At 50.7% G+C, this 5544-nt stretch overlaps 1 long non-coding RNA gene across 1 annotated transcript; it reads left to right on the top strand.

The window, feature by feature from the left end:
• LOC106727301 lies at window positions 1-2891 on the top strand. Its single transcript, XR_001363471.1, has 3 exons — window positions 1-57; window positions 559-611; window positions 1760-2891. It is a non-coding gene; the product is annotated as an uncharacterized LOC106727301 (long non-coding RNA).
• The last annotated feature ends 2653 nt before the right edge of the window (window positions 2892-5544 follow it).

Raw genomic sequence — 5544 nt, 5'->3', positions numbered from 1 at the left:
ACTTGTCCTTTCTCCTCAGGCTTAACCCGGCTGCTGACATCACAGAGGGCACCCCAGGTAAGGGACAGGAGAGGGAAATGCTTGGGAAAAGGGGACTGGGCATTGATTGCCACTGAGGATGTAATGGGGAGGGAGCAATGGTGTTGCATGTTCTAGAGCAGTGGTTCTCCTCCTTCTGGTCCTTTAAATACAGTTCCTCATGTTGTGGTGAACCTCCAACCATAAAATTATTTTCATTGCTACTTCATAACAATTTTGCTAACTGTTATGAATCGTAATGTAAATATCTGATATGCAGGATGTATTTTCATTGTTACAAATTGAACATAATTAAAGCATAGTGATTAATCACAAAAACAATATGTAATTATATATGTGTTTTCCAATGGTCTTAGGCGACCCCTGTGAAAGGGTCGTTCGACCCCCAAAGGGGTCACGACCCACAGGTTGAGAACCGCTGTTCTAGCTGGAGGTGGAAACCTAAACCCGTGAGGTTTCAGGCAAATTTGCCTGCAAAGGTTCACCCCAAAGATCTGACCACTCTTCTCTCCCCACCAGATGAGGGCGCAGTCTGTGCACCTCCTGAGAAAAGCAGGGAGACGCCGAGCCCAGTAAGTCCTTGGATTAGTCACCTATTTCTGTGTAGCCATGAACCCCAACTTGTTTTTTTTTAATCCTCACCTGAGGATATCTTTATGATTTTTTCCGAGAGAGGGGAGGGGAGGGAGGGAGAGGGAGAAAGAGAGAGAGAGAAACATTGATGTGATAGAGGCACATCGACTGGTTATCCACACGTGCTTCGACCAGTGCCAGGGATTGAACCTGCGACCCTTCCGTCTGCAGCCAATGCTCTAACCCCTGAGAGACACCAGCCGGGGCCAAACTGCCCCCACTTTAACAGCGTCACACAAGTATCTCAGTTTCTTGGGCCGGAATTTGGAAGCAGATTGAATCTGCTGGGTGGTTCCGGCTCTCGGACTCTCACGAGGCTGCTGTCATGATGATGGGCTGCATTCATCCGAAGGCTTGACTGGGGCTGCAGGTCCACGTGCAAGATGACAGTCTCCTAGGCGGAGGGCGGGAGGCCTCAGTTCCTCCACACGTGGGCTTCTCCATGGCAGCTGCTACCCAAGAGGGCGGGGCCCCAGGGAGGGAAGGCAGGAGCCCAATGTGTCTTGAGGCCTCTCCATGGCGGCAGCATGCCCTCCCTTCTGTCATATTCTAAAGGGTGTCCCAAAATTCACACAAGAAGTAATTTTGATAGAAAACACAGGTTTATAATAAAAATTGTAAATGTTTTATTGATTCATAAAGTAGACAGTATAGGGTTATGTATGGAATAGAACATCAGGTAAATGGCCTCCACGGCTTTGCTGGCACATACGCAAAGCCGTGGTCTTCATTGTCCCTGCTCCTGGGCCATCATTGGTACTTGGTAATGCTTATCAAATTGAAGGGATTGAAATCAAAGGGCAACAGATATTAGAATCTGATTCAATAAACCAAGTAAAATTAGGCTTTTATTTGTTGTTGTTTTTGTTAATGCTCACGCAAAATTCAAATCTTGCGTGAATTTTGGGACACCCTTTACCTGTTGCACAGACCGACTCTGATGCTATGTGGACGGGAACTCCACAATGGAGATTCGGGAGGTGGGATCACAGGGGCCACGTGGAAGCCGGCCGCCCTAGTCTGTCCTTCCCACAGCCCCCTCTCCTCTGCCCCGGCCACACTAACCTGCCCTTGCTTTCTCCCTCAGAGCCCTGATGCGGGGGACGCCCAGGAGGTGACATACGCCCAGCTGGACCCGCGGGCCCTCACCCTCAGGGCAGCTCAAGCTGTGCCCCCACAGCCCACGGAGCCCACCGCTGACAGCAGCACATACGCAGAGCTTCCCAGACGCTGACTCGGGACCCCCTGGCCTCTGCACCTACAGACACAAGTCACCTTTTTTTTTTTTAATTTAAATTCTTTATTGTTTAAAGTATTACATAAGTCTCCTCTCCCTCTCCTGTTGACCTCTCCCTGGCCGCCCCACCCTCAACACAAGTCACTCTTGCAAAGGCCTGAAGCACCATGAAGAGGACTTCCCTCTGCAATCACCCCGTTCTTCACAGCCATCTATTCATTTCTCCTGGAGCGAGAGCTGGAGTCGGGGGACACTTACTCAACACCTAGGAGGTTCCTTCACCAGGGCCGCCCCCTACAATCCACCAGCTGCTTGGAGCACCCATATAACACTTGTTTCCAGAGACCCAGCTACAGTTGTCCAGCAGTTTCCAGAGACCCAGCTACAGTTGTCCAGCAGTTTCCAGAGACCCAGCTACAGTTGTCCAGCAGTTTCCAGAGACCCAGCTACAGTTGTCCAGCAGTTTCCAGAGACCCAGCTACAGTTGTCCAGCAGTTTCCAGAGACCCAGCTACAGTTGTCCAGCAGTTTCCAGAGACCCAGCTACAGTTGTCCAGCAGTTTCCAGAGACCCAGCTACAGTTGTCCAGCAGTTTCCAGAGACCCAGCTACAGTTGTCCAGCAGTTTCCAGAGACCCAGCTACAGTTGTCCAGCAGTTTCTAGTAACCCAGCTACAGTTGTCTGGCAGTTTCCAGAGACCCAGCTACAGTTGCCCAGCAGTTTTCAGAGACCCAGCTACAGTTGGTGGGCTGTTTCCAGAGACCCAGCGACAGTCCTACAGTCACCCAGCTCATTCCAGCCATGCCCTGTGAATCCCCACCTTCCCCCCAGAGACTGTTGGAACCATCTTCTTAGCCGGCTCTAAAGACTTTCCACGTGTTGGCCTGGAACCTGGGCCATATTTATGCAGCAAATCTCTGATGCCTCATTGTCTCTGAATCCTGCTTCATCTTGTGCATCAATAAATGTTTTCACACAACCAACTACAGATGCTCAATACTCATTTAGGGAAAAAAGACAGGAAAATAAAGGGGCATTGATGATTTCTGATATGAATGAGGTTCTTAGTCATGAGTGAGCAGACATCTAAGGGGTCGCTTGGTTGGGTGAGGGTGCAGAGCGTACACCCACACCCACACCCACACCCACACCCACACCCACACCGCATGCACACACATGCCCGTGAAGGCACAAATGCACACGCACACACTGGTACAAAAGCATATACATGCCTACGCCCACATCGTGGACACACGTGTGGGCTGGGCCCAGATTTGGCAAGGCCATGGTGGCTGGGGAGGGTCCCTCGGGCTGTTAGTCCCTTCTGAGGGACATGGTGGGTTCCCACTTCCCGCGCCCACCCCAGGCTCATCCCCACTGGACACCATGCATTCTCCAAACTAACTGGACCTACCCAGCTCTCCAGCGTGTCCTTGGTCCGACCTTCCTCCCCTCCCCTAGCTCATGCCCTTCAAGACTGGGATTGGGTACTGTTTTGCCCAGTACGTTTGCATCGACTCGTCCCCTAAAGTGAGAGTATTAGTGTCCTGTTGCTGCTGTAACAAATGACCACACACTTCATGGCTTCAAACAAGAGAGTGTATTATCTTACAGGTCAGGATGCCAAAAGCCTGAAGTCAGTTTCATTGGCTAAGATCAAGGTGCTGGCAGGGTCACACGCCCCTGATCACACACAGTCTGACAGCTGGTCTTTGCCCAGGGCTGGGGCATGGCCCCCGTGGTGGTTGTTGCCCCAGAGGCACCCCCTCCACACACACACACACACTTGTGCTGTGCACCTATTTTCCTGAACCTGCTCTTCCTCTTCTGTCCCTCCCCACGTGGGGTTGAGCCCCCCAGTTTTCACAAATGCCACCGGAGGCAGGCACCCCCACACCTCCCTGACCCCGGGGTCACTGACCACCTGGGCAGATCTCAGGAATCAGTTATGTGAACACATCCATCCTCGTTCCTGGGTCCCCTCGTGCTTTTTTTTTTTTAATTCTTTATTGTTTTAAGTTTTACATATGTCTCCTTTTCCCCCCATAGACCTCTCCCCTCCTCATTATTTCTATCCTCACCCCAGGATAATTTTTCCATTGATTTTTAGAAAGAGTGGAAGGGAGGAAGCGAGCGAGAGAGAAACATGGATATGAGAGAGACACATGGATTGGTTGCCTCACACACACCCCCCGACCGGGTTGGGGATCGAACCTGCAACCCAGGTACGTGCCTTTGAATCGAACCCGAGAGCCTTTGGTGCCCGGGGTCCGCTCTAACCATCGAGCACACCGGCCAGGCCCCTCTGTTATTCCAAAATCTGTTCAGGACTGCCCACCCGGCTGCTTAGCAAGGTTGCTGATGGCCGCGGGGCTTGCAAAGGTCGCTGCCCAGCGCTGTCTCCACAAAGAAACATTTGGAGTCTGAGGCACCCCGACCCCAGAGCGGGACCCCTCGCCAGGAGAGCTGGGAGACAGAGCCCCCGTGGGGGAAATGCCCGAATTCCTGCCACTTGTGGGGTCAGACCTGCTGCCCCATCAGGTTAAAATGAGATGTTACCCTGAGAACCGCTAGGGGGCGCCCGCGTCTCGTTCGGATTAATTTTGCGGGTTTTTGTTGCTGCTGTTTTAATAGAAAAGGTAAGAAGCTTGCGTGGTTGCTGCAGGCATTAAAAATGTTATTCTCCATTAAAATACTATTTTTTAAGAGTTCAACCGAGACTCAGCCAGCGTTTACAATGGTGTAACTTCTATTTTCGTTCTGTCAAATGTTACACATTGAATCCTGGGCCAAACCCTCTAAGGCAGCGGTTCTCAACCTGTGGGTCGCCACCCCTTTGGGGGGTCGAACGACCCTTTCACAGGGGTCGCCTAAGACCATCGGAAAACACATATATAATTTCATATTGTTTTTGTGATTAATCACTATGCTTTAATTATGTTCACTTTGTAACAATGAAAGTACATCCTGCATATCAGGTATTTACATTACGATTCATAACAGTAGCAAAATTACAGTGATGAAGTAGCAACGAAAATAAATTTATGGTTGGGGGTCACCACGACATGAGGAACTGTATTAAAGGGTCGCGGCATGAGGAAGGTTGAGAACCGCTGCTCTAAGGTATGTTCTAATCCTTTCTCCGTTTTTCTTGGAAAAACTAGGGAGTGAAACATTCCCTAAGCTGCCAAAGGTCGGGGAGCTCTAAGTGGCCGGGGATGCAGATCTGAGTGGGGGGCCTGAGTCACTTTTCTGAGTCACACAGGCCATGCACCTCAGAGAGGCTGGGTCCCCAGCCTTCCTACTCAATTTCATTTTATTTTTTTTAAATATATTTATTTTGATATCAGAGAGGAAGGGAGCGGGAGGGAGAGATAGAAACATCAGTGATGGGAGAGAATCATTGACCAGCTGCCTCCTGCATGCCCCAAACCAGGGGTTGAGCCCCCAACCCCGGCCTATGCCTTGTCTGAGATTCGAACCCGGGACCCTTCGGCCAGCAGGTCGATCCTCTGTCCACTGAGTCAAACCAGCTGGGACCTAACCCTATAGTTTTCATCTTCGTTTTCTTGGGGTTACATCCTGTACTGAATTTCTGAATCAATCTCTCTCTCTCTCTCTCTCTCTCTCTCTCTC

This window comes from Myotis brandtii, unplaced genomic scaffold (assembly GCF_000412655.1).
Source record: "Myotis brandtii unplaced genomic scaffold, ASM41265v1 scaffold11159, whole genome shotgun sequence".
Classification (NCBI taxonomy): domain Eukaryota; kingdom Metazoa; phylum Chordata; class Mammalia; order Chiroptera; family Vespertilionidae; genus Myotis; species Myotis brandtii.
The sequence above is the reverse complement of the archived record's forward strand: the minus strand, read 5'-3'. Positions and strand labels throughout refer to the sequence as shown.